The following is an 18029-nucleotide window of genomic DNA, read 5'->3' as shown; positions in this document are numbered from 1 at the left end:
ATTATTATTATTATTATTATTATTTCAAACAACAAGAGGCGTCTTCGGCTTCCTGTAGCTCTCATCCCTGTTAAAGAAACACTTCCAGCACTGCAACTTGCATACATTACTGATTAACACTAGTTTCTGCGGACATACCAATATTCAGAACAGTACAGCCTGGTCTGCAAATGGCAATAAACTACGAAGGTAACATTCAGAAAAAAAGAAGAGGAAACAAACTACAATAATCCCTGCTTTTATGGTTGTGTATTGTATGTTAAAACCCTTTAGTTACAACCGGAGGAATTTCATTGACAGTTTTTCTTCGGCGTTTGAGGAAAATCGAATGCTATGGTAATCACGCTTCTCTCATCCTCTATACTAATACAAAGAAAATAGGGTACTTTCAGTCTTACCTCCCGAGCTTAATGGTATACAGAAATACGTAAATGTTGGTTTGACTTGAGAATAATTAAGTACGGTGTTTATAAAAAACTTAACATGGAAAATAATTACATAGATACTATTTTCCTTATCACAATTTGAAATTTGTGTAGTGAATACAGTACCCCATCCTGTCTTATTTCTCTCCGACTTACGGTACGTGAGAAGGATCCTCTCGTTTATCATTCCTGTCTGACTTTACCTGTTCAGCTCCGATTCTCTTCGTACCCCGGTAGCGTCAGGTTTGCAAGTACTGGGGACTCCTCTGTTTTTCTACTTTATTTGTTTTTTTTCTTTTCCTTGCTCGACTCGAAATCGTTATTGGACCAGAACTCTTCCTCCTTCAGTTCTTATGGCGGTATGATAATCGTAGCATTGTCGGGCTGAGTGGCTCAAACGGTTGAGGCGCTGGCCTTCTGACCCCCAACTTGACAGGTTCGGTCCTGGCTCAGTCCGGTGGTATTTGAAGGTGCTCAAATACGTCAGCCTTGTGTCGGTAGATTTATTGGCACATAAAAGAACTCCTGCAGGATTAAATTCCGGCATCTAGGCGTCTTCGAAAACCGTAAAAGTCGTTAGGGGACGTAAAGGAAATAACATTATTATTATTATTATTATTATTATTATTATTATTATTATTATTATTATTATTATTATTATTATTATTATTATTACTAATCGTAGCATTCTGCGTCGACACCGCCATTGCTTGAAGTAATGCCTGCTTTGCAGCCCATTGCCAGTTTCCTGTCAGTATCTCGATTATTAGTTACCTAGGTAATTTAAAGAAGGATGATCTCTTTAAAATCGTTCAGCACCCGTTTCCCAAAAAAGGAATCCGAAGATTTAATGACGATTTACCTTGTCCTTTCGCATACTCGTTTTAGGAGGGAGTCTAGTATCCGTGGTCAGGTGGTTGAACCTTTTAAAATATATATCCACTCAAAAGAAATGTGATTTCAGATGCAAGTTGTCGAAGATGGGGACATGCTGCACTTTGAGGACGTAGTTGTGAAACAAATTGAGAGGTCTCAACGTATTTTTTGAGGCAAGCAACATCGGGTGGAGCCGCTGGTGTGCGAGTTTCTTTTCATATGCATTCGCCTTGAGCCGCCTAGCAATGGTCACCACTCGGAAGTAGAACAGGACCTTAACCTTCCCCACTAGAACGTATAATAGCGCATTTAAAAACGTGCTGCCCGAGTTATTTTTACTATTGGCATTACTCGACTAGAATATTTTTGGCTCCGTGTTTGTATTACACAATGAATGAAAGGTATAGGGTGGTAATTGCCGCAACATTCATTGATTCCGTCGGAATTGTTTTCGGGCATTGATTAGCAAGCAAAATGAAGACTCTGCGCATGTTGCGAGATATTTTTTGAAGAAAATATTTTTCAATTAGTTAATGTGATGGAGAAATCTGCAGTTAACCATCAGTTTCTTTTTACAGTAGATTTGTCATTGAATAGAAGACATGCTGTTGCGGAAATTAATTGGAATGTAACCTTTGCGTATGCCAATTGTTATGGAGCTTACCTTTCTTTACGCCGTCAAAATACATTAATCGCATTAGAATTGAATAACCTTCGTGTTGATTCATTTGCATTAATGTGCAGTAATATTGTTATTGGCACTATAGAATAACGTGGACCTCTTTCTGAAATCTGGAGTAATTCTCGACAGAAAGAAAAAGTTCCATGCCTTCAGGAGTTCACATGAAGAATACAATCCAAATCGTTTGTTCTTTTCCCTTAAACTTGTCTTTTATTTACAATTAGGCACCAATCTTCAGACTGTAGTGGACGATAGCTTGTAATTCAAAAGAAAGTTTCTCAGTCCTCCAGAAGAGTATAAGGCCACACGCCATTATTATTTTTAATAAGTCCATCTACGCATGGTTTACACTTGGTACACTGTCAGCTAACTTTTGGGAATACCACAGGTTCACTGTAAGAACAATACGATCTCCAAAAGTTACTGCCAGCCATATCTAAATAGCCAGCGAAAAACTACGTTTGTATTTTTGTTACATAATTCAAGTACTCGGTAACAAATAATCGACTAATGTGCCGAATCATTGCTGTCAATTTGTGCACGTTCTTGTGTGGTTTGGGGTTTGGAATCCGAGCGCAACACCATTGGCTCAGTCAGTCGTTAGCATTCTGTTCCTAAGTGAGGTCAGTTCAGGCTGAGATGGTGGCATTTAAAGGTATATGTATTCAAAAACTCCGCATCATATTCCAGAATGTTAAAAAAGAACTTCAGGCCAAAATTCAGATATTTTGACATCTGTTAAGACCATTAGCTAATTTTTTTTAATTTTTTTTTTGCTACCTGCTTTACGTCGCACCGACACAGACAGGTGTTATGGCGACGACGGGACAGGAAAGGCCTAGGAGTTGGAAAGAAGCGGCCGTGGCCTTAATTCATGTTCAGCCCCAGCATTTGCCTGGCGTGAAAATGGGAAACCACTGAAAACCATCTTCAGGCCTGCCGACAGTGGGATTCGAACCCACTATCTCCCGGACAGCCGCGCACCCCTGACCGTACGGCCAACTCGCCCGGTCCATTAGCTGTTAGAACATGCGTTATGCGAATACCATGTATTACTGCTGTTATCATCATTACCACTACCATCATCATCGCCCGCCTGGTAGTCATGATAGTTAGGGCGTCAAGTCTATACGGTCTGACACTGTGGTTAGCCGGTTCGAGTCCCGTTAGTGGAAAAAGAAATTCACCATCGGAACATTGGTTGGCAGGGTAGGTGTTCGGATGGAGTGATTGCATATGACGCTGTTGGTGGTGATTATTCTGTCGTATGGGGACGCTAAGCCTTGAGCAGACCCGTTGGTGCTATTCGACAGGAGTACCTCCCTTTCTACTATCATATATCACGGCATCATGGCATCATTTCATCTCATTACCTGCGATGAGGTTGACGACAGGAAACGCATCCGGTCGTAAAATATCGCTACGAAGATTCAATTCAATTCTTACCCGACCCCGTAGAGAAAAGGGACAAGGGCTTGGACATACATTATTATTATTATTATTATTATTATTATTATTATTATTATTATTATTATTATTATTATTATTATTATTATTATTATTATTATTATTATTAAAGCTTTACATGGTTTCAAAATTATACCTAAAAAATCTGTTCTAATAAGCGCTGTGGCTTAGTTACTGGTTTTCCAACCGCATGGTTGAGGTTCGAATCCGGGTGAATCTTGGGTTGAAATTTTCACCTGAAAAACCATGTGGTGTCAGAAAGAGAATCCGACCTTAAGTCCCAGCCAAAACCCAAAAAAATAGTCTGTGTGGCTCCAACGACTTGGGATGAGCTGAAAAAAATTATCATCATATTCATAACCATACTCGGTTAGCACTTACAGATGACTGATACTCTCGTGTCAGTAGTTTTCCTGGAACTCCTTTCAGGACGAATACTCGGCTGTCTGGTTATCTTTACTGTTGGGGGTACGTAAAATAAACGATGCTTTTCTGTTTTTGTTCTCTCTTTGAATTTGGAAACATAGCAACACTTAAAGGTAATCTCCTGTTAGTTGATCACAAAATGAGCGTTGTTTGGAGATACATTGGTCACTAGATATGTAAAGACCTCATACTGTTTTAAACGGGTTTCTTTCAAAATTCCAATCAAGCCTGTTTTCATCAAATCTATTTTCCTCTTACTAACCCAACGGTATTAGATTTGCAAAGCCTAAGGAGCCTTTCATTTTTCGACCTCATCCTAAACGACACCCGAAATATTTTGGCCCTTCGACCACATCTTTTCCTCGTTACGTTTTATTGTTTCGTCGCTGAAAACAAATTACAGTCATCACCACATTGACATGCCGTCGTCAGTTGGTTGTTTTCAAATATTCTAAGATGGTTAATTGTCCTCGTGAAATAGGGACAGTTCTTCATTAGGAGATTTGATGGGGGGAGGGGGGGGGGAGGCTGAAGCGTGAAAGAAGAGGGGGCGTGTGGGGTCTTGCAGGCCAGATGAGCCAGCTGGGCCAACGTGAAGGCTGGAAGCGCGTGCCGTACCGGCGAGTCTCTCTCTCCCTGTCTAGACCACATCATCTGGTCCACTTCAGGATGTAATATGGCCTAACGTTTTGATTAAAATGACGTTACAAGTAAACAGCGCTGTAACTGATATCGATTGGTTCGGCTTTTAAAGCTCGTATACAGCGTAACCAAGACATCCCCGCACACTTATTTTAAGTGATTGGTACTGCTGACTTTTTGATCAAATCTTAGCGTTCTCGATTTTTGAAAATAATATCCTGGTTATTCCGTTAGGCCAATAACCTGTTTCAGACACTTCCTGTATTAACATGTGACGAACTTTGAATAGTGTCGCTCATCCTGAGTATTTCCGTTAGTAATGGCACGAACCCTTCATTTCTAGGTTTATTTAATACTGTATTTTTAAAATGATTTACCTTACTTGAAGATCTCTCGTTAGTGTTCACAAAAGAAACGCTAGTTGCTAGATATGTAAAGACCTGACTAAATACATTAATTCGTATTCCTTGTATTAAAAGTAAATAAAAATAAAGGGATCCCCTTGTTTGTTTCTTTGTTTGTTTGTTTGTTTATTTGTTTGTTTACAATTTGCCTTACGTCGCACTGACACAGATAGGTTTAGGTATTATGGCGACGATCGGATGGGACAGGCCTAGGAATGGGAAGGAAGCGGTCGTGGCCTTAATTAAGGTACAGCCGCAACATTTGCCTGGTGTGAAAATGGGGAAACCACGGAAAACCATCTTCAGGGCTACCGACAGTGGGGTTTGAACCCACTATCTGCTGGATGCAAGCTCACAGCTGCCCGCCCCTAACCGCACGGCCAACTGGCCCGGTTAATCCCCTTGTTAGTGAAGTATAAAGGTTAATAACGATTGTAGAACATTAAGATGATCCCTCTGTGGGTTGGGCTGGTAGAATATATCCACAGTACTGTATACCTTGCTTGTCGCATGAGGCGACTAGAACGAGAACCCCTAGAGGCTCTCATCGTACGAGCGTGGGTTGGCGACCACAAATTCCCTTGCTGAGTATGTCATTGCTTCAGCTTCCTTGCGTTAGGCTCCTTAGTTTCAACTGTCGTATCCAACCTTCATTAGCCAAGTCTCGTTCTCTTCCGACCCCGTTTCGAGCTGAATAGATCAGTCCTGTGGTATTTGAAGGTACACATATAACGAGTGAGTTGGCCGTTCTGGTAGGGCGCTTCTTTCCAAGTCCTAGCTCTTTCCTATTGTCGTCAAAAGACCTGAGTCGGAGCGACACTGGCAAAAGAAAAGAAAAAGCAATTAGAAAAGCCTAAGTCGTTCAACAGTCACGAGACAGCTTAATAACGTTTTAATTCCTGACTATAAATTATATATATATATCATATTTAGAAAATTATGGGCTTGGCATACTGAGATGTAATAGCAGCATCGTCTGGCTCAGTGAGGAAAGCAACGGGAAACTACCTCACTCCTCATTTCCCTAGTATGCCTCTTCAGTGATGCCTGGGCCTCCTAACGGGTGACGGCTGAGCTGTTGAGGTCCAAACCAGCCTCCGGGCTGAGCTCTCAACACAGGCCTACACACATCTTGCAATAGTCTGAACTGTGATTTTATTAGTGTTCTTTCGCCCTCATCGTGTAACCTGCATCATATTGTTCTTGTCCATTAAACTTATTTATATCTACCATACTTTCGCGTCGGCAGGTGCAGACTGCAGAGTGGGTCTCGGCCCACAAGTGGCCATGGCTGGTCCATGGTCCGACAGCTCTACACTCCAACCTGCCAACCGAACAGAGGAGTGGCCACGGCCCTACCGTGGCTCTACCCCTCTGTATTCGGGAGACGCAGAGGGGCTGTTCCCGCCGTCGGTTGTCCTGAGAATGGTTTTCCGTAGTTTTCCATTCTCCTGCACAAAGGCGAATGCCGGGACAGTTCCTAGTATAGGCCACGGTTGCCAACCCTTTCACCTGCTGCGCACATCTCCTCCTCCGACACAAATCTCCTGGTCTGAGAGACGGCGTCACCGTCTAGGAGGCCCGCCACCCCCTTCAGGGAAGGAATGAAAACATTTTGTAGTGTAGTTAGTTGTACGATACTATCTAACAGTCAGTAGTGTTATTCAACTCCAGAATATTTTGTGTCATATTGCATTGCACTCTATTGCTTTGTTGATGTTATTTTTGCAATTTGTTGCATAATATTACCGCGTATTATTCGAGAGCAGATTATATACACATTAAATGGGGCTTCATAGACCTGTGTATGTAATCCTGAAATGATCTCTCTCTCTCTCTCTCTCTTTGGATTAGATTATGTTTCGCAGGGTACAGTACTGTTCAGTGTTGTATTTCGCAAAGTTGATAACCGTACCTGAGGAGATACATACGTAGTAGATGTAAATGGTTATGCATTTATTATATGATGCTTACATGACAAACGTAAAGTATAGAAGAGCGTACGCTGCACAAAAGGAATAAGAACATGATGGTGTCCTTGGCAAAAAGCAGAATACCATGTTACATCCTCACATGCCAATAATGCGATCTCATTGAAAGAAGTGCATATGCTCCCATTAAGTTTATAGGTGAATGCTGTTTTCATACTCCCTCATTTTTGTACTTACAGTTTGTATTTTTATGTTTTTTGGGTAAGGAAATGTGGAGAGGTGGCAGGTGGAGATTGATTTTGTTGATTGATTTAATTGATTGATAGACTGTTAATATATAGGATATCATTTGGGAATCTGTGTATGACCAACTCTTGTCCCTTTTCTCTGTGAGGTCGGGGGTATGAAGTGAGATGAAACTTCCTAGCGAGTTTTTACGATCAGATGCCCTTCCTGACGTCCACCTCATCTCAGGAGTCAATGAGATGAAATGGATAACGTGATATATGATAGTAGGAAGGGAGAGAGTGAAACCCGGTGCCGGCTCATAGCATACTCCTGTCGAATAGCACCAAGGGGTCTGCTCAAGACTTTTCGTCCCTATCCCACGGACGAATCACTATCAGCGGCATCGTATGCCCTCACTCCATACGAGTCCGGCTCCATGGCTAAATGGTTAGCGTGCTGGCCTTTGGTCCAGAGAGTCCCGGGTTCGATTCCCGACCGGGTCGGTGATTTTAACCTTCATTGGTTAATTCCAATGGCTCGGGGGCTGGGTGTGTGTGTGTGTGTCGTCGTGAGCATTAGAATTCATCACAGGTAGGGCCCCATTCTCATAGACGCGCAGGTTGCCTATGCGGCGTCAACTCGAAAGACCTGCACTCGGCCTCTTCGGAGGCCACACGCCATTAATTACTCCATACGAACACTGCGGAGAGATTTGGAATTGAAGGCTTTTCGCATGCAATGTAGTAATTAGAAATTGTATACCACCACCTCTCCTACCCTGCCGGTCGGCAATCTGAGGGTGAAATATTTTTCGACCAGCGGGACTCGAACCGGCTAATCACGGTGTCAGACCATATATAGACTTCACGCCTTAACGATCATGGCCACCAGGCAGGCACATCATTTGCGCTAATGACAACGGTATAAAGTGTGTCTGTCGTCTGTGCGGCGGTTCACGTATTGTTTGGCCATCATTAACCCGAAGTAGGAAATCGTCAGAATGAGGTCAGCGCAAGTAGCTGTACAAATTTGATAACCTCAAGTAGTAATTTCGTAAAATTTTCCTTAAATGAGGTAGGGTATAAGCGGTTCAACACACCTTTCTTACGCTCATTAAATAAAATAGTTTGTTGGCGAGAGTGGTACTTAAATATACAATATAATGCATGAAAACTGCTGACGTAGTTAAAATTAATACACTCGAAGTGCATTAAAATACGCAATCCTAGTAGTTTATAGACATGCGAGCTGAATACTGATAGGGAGCGACCTCTGCAACTTGTAAAACACGTAGGAAAGTCGCTCCGTGCGTGGCATGGCGTGTCGTGACAATGAAACTCGCACCAGTTGTTATCAATGGCAGATATATAAAGAACAGTTTTGATGAAGTAGGCTGCAGTACATAAGCGTGCAATGGTAGACACGGATCATACATTTTCTACACTTACGGAGGTTTTGTTACTTCAGAGACAAGAGTTCGTCCCTCCTGCTTGTTGGAGGTGTCATACATGTCAGGCAGCCATTAACTTGTTAATGTGCACGATATTGTGCCTCATTAATACAGAACTATTTTTCTCAGGCTATTTATAGCCTCTTGAATAATTGGCTTTATGATAAGCTTGATGTAGGAACCACAAGTTCAACACGATTTCGTATGTTGAAGATTGTACACAATTTATATTTGCATACTCCGATGTTACTCAAGTATAAGAAAATATTTATCGTGGAAATTCGTGTGAAATATAGGCTATAATCTTCTGTTAGATCTAATTTCTTTTTTCTTGTCACTGTCATCCTTTTCTGTTTTTCTTACTTTTCCTCTCTTCATTTTTGGCATAAACGCCACGTACTACAGTGCAGTGATTTAATAGTGTCGTCCTAATAATCTGTTTACCGTACTTGGAATGCCTTCATGATTTAGTGCGGGAATTGGCGCCGCTGTGTGGGTTTTTTTTTATTTTTTTTATTTTTTTTTTACATCGAAAAATGCGTGAGTGGTTATTGCGATCGTAATACTAGCTGTTGGTATGCAACAGCTGTCTTGTGAAACTCAAATCCTCAAGTTCTGTCCGTTATTAGCTCATGCGGGTTCGATCTTGGCTAGGGTAAAGGAGGCGGAATGATCAATGTAGTGGCCTTCGGCTGGAGGGTGGGGGCCTCCGGGTTCGATTCCCGGCCGGGTTGGGGATTTTAACCGGGTGTGGTTACTTCTTCTAGCTCGAAGGCTGGGTGTTTGTGTTCGTCTTAATACACATCTTACTTTTCCAATAACACATCACACAACAAACCACCACAGAAACACGCAATAGAGAATACATCCTTCATTATAGGTTTGGCATTAGGAAACTTCCTCTTAAAACAATAATCACCACCACCACCTTGGCATTAGGAAAGGCCTTTGGTTGTAAAACTGTAGGCTTACTTAATCCATATTTAGCGCCGACCGCATGCAGTTAGGAAAATGCCGAGAAGATGATGAACAAGATATGGTAGTATATTTACTGGTACGAAAAGGGTAATGTGGCTACTACTACTACTACTACCACTGCTGTTGCTGCGAAATTCCATATTGTCTCCTGAATTATTAATACGGCATTTAAGAGCAGGATTAGGAACTAAACGTAGTTTATCGTAGACTTTCATAAATATAAAATACACATAAGAACTACCAGAATTGTACAGTCGATTATCACCCATCATATCAATTAATACATGTTTTCTTCGAGGGAGTAATACATAATATCTAAATGTTCATTTATTTAAAATTTAGATTGAATTATCTCCTTCAGTTTCGCCATAGAGGATTTAATCTTTACCATGTTACCGTATATTAGCAGTTTGGTAGTAAAGTATAATTTTCCATGGAGACGAAACATCAAGTAGGAACATGTAGTGTGATGGGATTTGTGAATGCAGCTCACTCGAACTTGGAGTTTGTAGATCCATTAATGATATAGTAGTTTCGAAAGTATTTCGAAAGTTCAGAAAAGAGAATCCGTTGATGACAATGACGTCGACTCAACACGCTGGAAGCACGCGCCTGAGGTAGTAGGCCGGCGGCTGGCTGACTGGAGATGAAAACAAACATTTGCGCGTGTTTATTAGGGCCGTGCAAGCGATCTCTCGGCAGGGAGGCTGGAAGCTGGGGCACGAGCGAGCCTGCGACAGCTGTGCCTGCTTGCCTGGCCTCACAGGGCGGAAATCCGGCGGCGACGCATGCCTAAGCTACTCTGCTTTCCTCTCCCAGGGGGAGTCTGGCTGGCCACCTGAACCCCCTCTCTCCCACCCCCACCCAGCCGGTGTTGCTAACTGTGACTGCTTGTTGCATCTTAGTCATCTCGTCCTCTGTCTGGGTGCCAGCAGTAACCGGGCAGTAACACCATTCCCATTCTTCGAAGAAGGGGCGGGGGCAATATCCTTGGAATAGAGGGTCCGCAGAAGGAATATGCTGTCACTTTTTATAAATTTTACAGAGCAATTTTTAACTTAGAAACACTACCACAACCTTATTCATTAATTTTAGGTATTTTAACCATACTACTGTATGTTCCAAGAGAAGACTTTGTAAATACAGTGCGTTGTTCTCGTTGAGTTATTTTGAACACGTTTGCTATTATTTGACAATTTTGACATATCCTATAGTGTCAACAAAGTGAAAAAGCATGCCAAGTTCTGACTCCCGTTTGAATGTTCAAGTTAATTTCAAAAATTATTATGTCACAAATAAAGGAAAATGAGAAAAATGAAGTTCAAGAAAATGTATCTTCTCTTCTGTCTTCGTCTTCTCATGGGACGTACTGGAGAAGAAAGTTTCTGCCTTCGGACTACGAAAAGTCCCTGGAAATCTTGATACTTTGCCCTGGTTAAGGGTCCTGTTTGGAATAAATAATGTCGCAAGAATCCTTTCCCAACAAAAGAAAACGCACATTATTGTCTGTATACGGTGTGGCTTCATGTCTCTCGGCTGATTACATTATTATTATTATTATTATTATTATTATTATTATTATTATTATTATTATTATAGCCCTCCTGGTAGTCATGATCGTTTAGGCGTAGTTAATGGTCTGACAACGTGGTTAGCCGGTTCCCGTTGATGGAAAAATAAATCACCATCACAATGCTGGACGACAGGGTAGGATTGGTGGCGGTATAAATATAATTTCCAATCCCTAGATTACGTGCCTAAATTCTGGGTTCAGTTCCAAATCTCTCCGCAGTGTTCATATGGAGTAATAATAATAATAATAATAATAATAATAATAATAATAATAATAATAATAATAATAATAATAATATAGCCTCTGCTACCGTGTGCAGACATTTCAATTCGATGCCATCTGGCTGTCTGCTCGTCAATTTCGACGTTCCATTTTACTCTAGGCCTACTAGATGGCAATCTGAGTAAACCGAAGCTCTCTTGGACGTCTATGACTGAGATTTAATGAATTTTGTCGGGTAAACACCAAATGTGTCACTAGAGATCTTTTACATGCCGACATCGTACGACATGGAGTGTCGAATGGACTTTTTTCCGCCCTTCAAAAATCTGCCGGGTTTGAACCCGCTATCTTGGATCCGGAGGCCGACACTCTACCACTGATCCGCAGAGGTATCTTTCATATGGAGTGAGGTGATATGACGCTGTTGATCGCGATTCGTCCGTCGGATGGAGACTTCAAGCATTAAGCTTTGGTGTGAATCGACGGCAGTAGGCTGTGTGCCGACACTGGGTTTCACCCTCTCTCTGCTTACTATCATCATCATCATCACATCACACTCCACCCAGTCGTGCAGGTCGCCCATGGATGTCAAATAGAAAGACCTGCATCCGGCTAGCCGAACACTCCCGGCACTAAAAAGCCATACGCTAAAATTATTATTATTATTATTATTATTCACTTAGGACTACGCAAAATTATTTAATGATGGGACTTCTTGTTTTCCAATAGTTCACGCATTCTTTGTCTACCTACCAACTTCTCTCTTTTTCTCAATTTTTTCCTGGCATTGGTGTTCTCGAGAAAACTCTCGAAGTGGATTATTGAGTTCCTAAATACATTCCTGACCATTATTAAGTATTGTTTTATGTTTATTCAATGTAGGCATTTCGTGGTTTATTATTATTATTATTATTATTATTATTATTATTATTATTATTATTATTATTATTATTATATCGTGATTGATGTATTATGTTATACTATTTTAATAATCAGGCAACTACTTTACGTCGATTATGAGAGAAAGGCATGGTCTACAACCCGCACAAATAATGGGTTTGTTGAACTCCAGTGACATGGAACACCCTGTCTTAAAGGGTAGCATCTGTGAAGGCAACAGTAGCTGGTGCCGTATTTATTGTCTTTGTAGTCAAATAGTGCCTTAGCGAGAGAGAGATTTTTTGTAGATTAGAATTGACTGGTGGCGGTATCTGAATTCAGCAACTGTTACTTATCAGTCTCTCTTTATCGGGTAATCATTTTATAGAGAAACACTTCTGTTAATTTGATTGATTCATGAATATTGGGTCTCTACAGTAACCAGGCACTGATCCTTCCTTTCGATCTGTATGCAGTAATTCATAATGAAAATTAATGATTTAACAGTTACTCTTACTTCGGAGAAAACTACAGTGTGTTAGCGGTAGTGGGGAATGTGTATTGTAAACTTGCCAGTCGTTTATGCTATCAGATTTATTTCATTCACCAGTTACTGAACTAATACCGATGAATTATCATACAGCTGAACACATTTGTTCCACTTATTTGTATAGGATTCCTTTCGACTGTACTGTGAAACATACGCTGATCAGCTTTTGGCTGACAGGCGATAGGTTTGCGAGGTCTCGAGTCTCTTATTTTCCCGCATTTCTTTGCCGATATTCTCATTCTTCGAGGGGTCGGAATTTTCATGTTAAACTGTTCTAGAAATTGAGAGTAAAGTTCCCTACAAATAGTAACAGATTGCAGATTTTCGTGTTAAATGTTGAGTAATTTATGCTTTTGATTACCTCGGCAAATGCCATTCCATCCAGTGTTAAATTTCTGTACGATATCCTGAAGCGATGTTTGTCATGGTAACTCGAAGACCTCTTTGAAATAACTGTTGAATATGTGTGACTTTATTATTTGGGCCAAGAAATTCTTCTAGATGAGGTCATATCTCTCCATTTTTTCTTAAGCGATTATGATAAGACTCGACAAATACCACACTCAGGATAGCCCGGATATACTGATTCGGCTCTCAGACCAATGCCAGCTCCTACGACTTCTTAAAGAATGTCAATGGCGATCTCCTGGTCTTGACATTGAAACAAAAAGCATAACAGTTGATCGTCGGACGTAAATGAACTCAGGCGACGGTTTACTTTGAGTAAGGTTAGGTCCGTATTGCTCCACCTCTATATCTTTGTTTACTGTCCTTTCTAAAATTAGGAACTACAAAATTTCTTAATTCATGACGTTGAAATGATCAAATGACAGTTTTACTTCATCATGTAAATGGTTCAAAGAAACGTCTTGGCCGTAGACTTGTCTTCAGCACTGTACAGAACTAATCTGCTATGCGTGTGCTGGAATGTCAGTGATTGGTAAGCCGGGAAGTCCAAACAGTTGCTCGCTGTGATGTCTCAAACGGATGACTTTGTCTAGCGGTGGCCATTTTTTTGACATTTAATTATATATTTATCCTCAATCCAGCAGTTGTTTTTATGTACTGCATAGCTGTATGAATTCAGTTTTTGCTCTAGTCGTTTTGAAACTTGGTTCAAAATGTTGGCAGAGTTTAAATTATCAGTTATTTCTACACCTTTTCCCTTAATTTATTTCCTAATACAGTAGCAATAAGAAAGAGCTGTACTTATGTTGTAATCATGCCCTACTATATTTTAGAACAAACATTTTCAGGAATTTTAGCTTCTTGGTGTGTGTGTGTGTGTGTGTGTGTGACAAGCAACAAAATAACAAGCGGGAATTCATATTTTTTTGTGCCCATTCAGACATCGGGTCCTTCTAACCTCTTTTTATAGGAAGTCCAGGCCAGTGTCGTATCTTTTCACTCCGCGTAGTGTTCTCTTTTCTGAACCAGTCAAAAACACATTGCTTCCAGTTTAACGTGGGTCGTCCTCTTCCTCTTCTCCCCTCTGGTTGAAAATCTACGATGCCTGAAAGCAATTCGACGTAGAGTTTACCTGTAATTTTCTAATTAGGTCTACTTACTATACGCTTTTGTTTAGGACTTGTAGAACGGGCACGGTTACAGAGCTTTGGGACCAAATGCAAACTGTAGTCGATGGCTCCGAATGTCCGAATGAAATTTGTATACTGATTTATTTTCTGACAAAGTTTTAATTCCTTGGGATGAATATTAGAGTAGTTTATTTAATGCATACATGAAGCGAATCTCCTCTAATACTCTAGGGTGGCACGCGATATATAAGAACCCAGTAGATGGAGAGCCTCGGCTCATTCATTTCTTCTCACATGTAACATATGATGGTACCGGGTGTTCACCAGCTGACTTCCATATCCTCCACCATTATGTAAGCAAGGAGCTGGAGCGCGAGTGGCGATTGGCTGTTGGCGTGACGTCACGGCGAGTTGTCTGCCAATCGATGGTGTGGCGAGGCTGAGAGCGAGGTGGCCCACAGCACACGGGGGATGCTTCACTGTGTGCTCTCTGCTCTGTGGTACGTGTGTGTATATACTGTACGTGTGTGGTTTATGTGATTGGGAAGGGAAGGGTATTTTGAGGACCGGGCTAATCTGCGGCGCGTGGGACGAGCGCCAAGGTAAGTGGGTGCTAGAGCCAGGTAGCACGGTGCTGCCTGCCGGCCTTGGTGGCATCGATCCGGGCGCCGGGGGTCGTGACGGAACCAGGTCACCACGCGTGACCTTGCACTCGCCGGACATGCGTCATCGCACGTGGGCCCACACATTGTTTGATACACCTAGAGCGGTTTTTGGAATTATTTCTCTATTCTTACTGTGAGCAAAATCTGTCCCGAAAAGATAGTTGCTGTGAAGTTCCTTCTATAAAATCTTGAGTAAGTACAGCATGTAGAATGTTACATGTATCTGGCAATATTCTTCCTTAAACTGGCGCATATTTTATCCCTACATTTGCGGAGGTGCCATTCTTAAAGAGCTATATTGTATCATTTCCTTTCTACGGTTGATCGTGTTGCTTTCATACGATTTATTTAAACTGAAAAGTCATGTTCTAGGATTCAGTGTTAAACGGGATGTCCCGTGGCTGTGATCACGATATAAACAAACACAGGAACGTTTAATTGTTTCCAATCCCCTCATCTCGCAAGCTGCTGTGCCTTGTGCTTATTCGTTACTCTTGTACCATGTCCAATTTTTAAAAATGTGTTTCGGCTCTTGAGTGGCCATACAACTGCTAATAAGTAGCCTACAACTGTGTGGCTCGTGTAAACATCAATCAGAAATAGATTAACCTGTAAGATCAGTGAGTTAATGAACACAGAAAGTGATGTAAACAAGCCATATAGCAGAGTTAACATTCGTGTTTAAAATGATATTTAACATGCAGTTTGATATATCTTATTAATATCAATATATTCAGTTTCATACTTAATTACAAACATCTTCGGAAGTAAAACATTTAAAGAAATTATAGGCTACAATATTTCCTTTCCTGTTTTGATACTGGATATCCACATCTTCTCTTTAATCTTGAGTAATTGATACATTTCAGACTAGAATCAACTGAAAGTCGTACCTTAAGCACGTCCTTGTCCTCCAGATGCATTTTCACTATAACGATTAGAATCAGACTGCACTAGTACATAATTTACATCTTCGTTCTCTTTTAAGATGAAGTCTCGTGATAATCATTACTGAGCACGATGCGATTTCGTGTGTGTGTGTGTGTGTGTGTGTGTGTGTGTGTCAAGCAGAGAGCCATGTCTTATATTTTTTAATATAAAGGTGTATTGTTTGAATTTGTATGTACCTGTTTAATTCCATACGTACTTTATTCAGGCGCAGGAGCTGTCCATCCCAACTGTCATACTCCATTAAAGTTAAGAAAATGCGCGAGATAGTTCCTCCACTGTCACAATCCACCTACCTTCAATGCCACTTAAATAGGCGAGCATTTTCTCTTCTCGGGTTATTCTATTCCAGTACTGCCTGTTCCATGTTGTTCTCGCGGAGTGGATGGAATGACGTCCTGTTTCCAGTTGAATACGCTTAGGGGGAGGAGACCTCGTGATGGACTTACGTATGTTGGTCGATGCCGTGTTTTACCTCTTCAAAGTGTTGAGCGAGTGACGTCAATTGCGGCGCCTGCCGCTTTCATCACTCGACGCTGGATCAGCACTCGCCACAGCTTTCTGAGCCCGTGCCAGCGGTACAGGCATACCACCCAGTTCAGCTGCGTACGCACTGGAACTCTTCTGTGGCACTAGTACGAAGTAGAATCAGAATTATTAGCAGTCTTGCTCTACTATATAGTCGTATACTGCTAGGAGTCAACTTTTTTTTATGATGCCGAATCAGCTTTGGACTTTTTTAAAAAAACCTGAAATCCTACATTGTTTGTATTGGAATCTTATCAAATACACACCTCAAATAAGAACTCGTACACCGAACTCGATAGCTGCAGTCGCTTAATTGCGACCAGTATCCAGTATTCGGGAGATAGTGAGTTCGAACCCCGCTGTCGGCAGCCCTGAAGATGGTTTTCCGCGGTTTCCTATTTTCACACCAGGCAAATGCTGGGGCTGTACCTTAATTAAGGCCACGGCCGCTTCCTTCCCACTCTTAGCTCCTTCCTGTCCCATCGTCTTGGTGCGACGTAAATCAACCATAAAAAAAACTCGTACCATCGCCCTACGTCAGCTCAGTCACAAGTCAAACACTTTTCCGCTGGTCTACGCCAAAGTAAGGATATTTGAACAAAACACTAAATAGGATCTTAAGTTATATATTGTAACATTATCTTATATATGTGTGTGTGTGTGTGTGTGTGTGTGTGTAAATTTTTCTCGAGTGTGTCCTTTGTTTGCAAATACTTAACACGCGCTCCATCTCATGTTATCCTAGGATCTAATTACTGATACATTTAATTGGGTATTACTGTGTATATGCTGTATATAGGATTTAAAGATGGAGAATAATATTCTGCTTATGTGTTCAGTAGGATACTGAATTCTCTGACTTAACGTAGTCAAAACTCTTGCAGATGGTACTTCCCTTTAAATTTTTTTAAAATTATACGTTGAGGTAGGCCTACAAGGGATTATTTAGAACGGTACATTCCTTTAAATCACTTTGCCCCCGTGTGAAAATGAAAAACCATGGAAACCCATCTTCTGGCGTGTCGATGGTGGGGTTCGAACACACCCTCTCCCGAAAAGCCTGTAGTTTTAAATAGTTGTTGACATCGTAATCGTAGCCACGAGACATATAGCTTTACGTGGAATTTGACCTCCAAGGGTAAAACGTCCTAATACAGTATTAAAACTGGTGTACATTTTATTAACGTCCTGTCTTCTGAATTATGGCGCAGGTATTTCTCCGTTTCATAATCGTGTCCTGTCAACTATTGGATTTCTGTACTTTCGAAAGCTACTGTCATTTCCAGTGTTGACTGTATCTGAAATAAACAAGACAAATTTGCTTTGTTGTTTTCGTTGAAATTAATTTCTGTTAAAAGTTGCTTTTCATTTTTTATCACTTGCTTTAACATAATTCCTTGTTAACTAAGTTTATTTAATCAATGGAACCCATGGCATCATCTACGTCCCATACCTTTCAGTGCTTCTTGAATACTTTTCACTGAGAACGAGGTAGTAGTTTCTACTAAAACAAGCTGTGATCTGATTTCTTGCAATATCGTGAAGCTGACCAGGATGGCATAGAACGTTGAACCACTGACCACGGTAAGCTGGGAGGGACGTGTTTCGTATTCCGCC

The 18029-nt window shown here is 41.2% G+C and overlaps 1 protein-coding gene across 13 annotated transcripts in view; it reads left to right on the top strand.

Moving 5' to 3' along the window:
- The window catches only part of Mef2 (myocyte enhancer factor 2), a 778785-nt gene that overhangs the window by 696430 nt on the left and 64326 nt on the right, over positions 1–18029 (top strand). Inside the window, exon 1 of one of the 13 annotated variants that reach the window (XM_067145253.2) lies at positions 15110–15128. The exons of the other annotated variants lie outside the window; for them this stretch is intronic. The gene's annotated coding sequence lies outside the window, so the exon portion shown is untranslated. Of the gene's footprint in view, positions 1–15109; positions 15129–18029 lie in introns of those variants that run through there. 13 annotated transcript variants of the gene reach the window in all.

Source organism: Anabrus simplex, chromosome 4 (genome assembly GCF_040414725.1).
Source record: "Anabrus simplex isolate iqAnaSimp1 chromosome 4, ASM4041472v1, whole genome shotgun sequence".
In the NCBI taxonomy this organism is placed as follows: Eukaryota; Metazoa; Arthropoda; class Insecta; order Orthoptera; family Tettigoniidae; genus Anabrus; species Anabrus simplex.
Note: the sequence above shows the minus strand (reverse complement) of the source record. Positions and strands in the feature narration are given on the sequence as shown.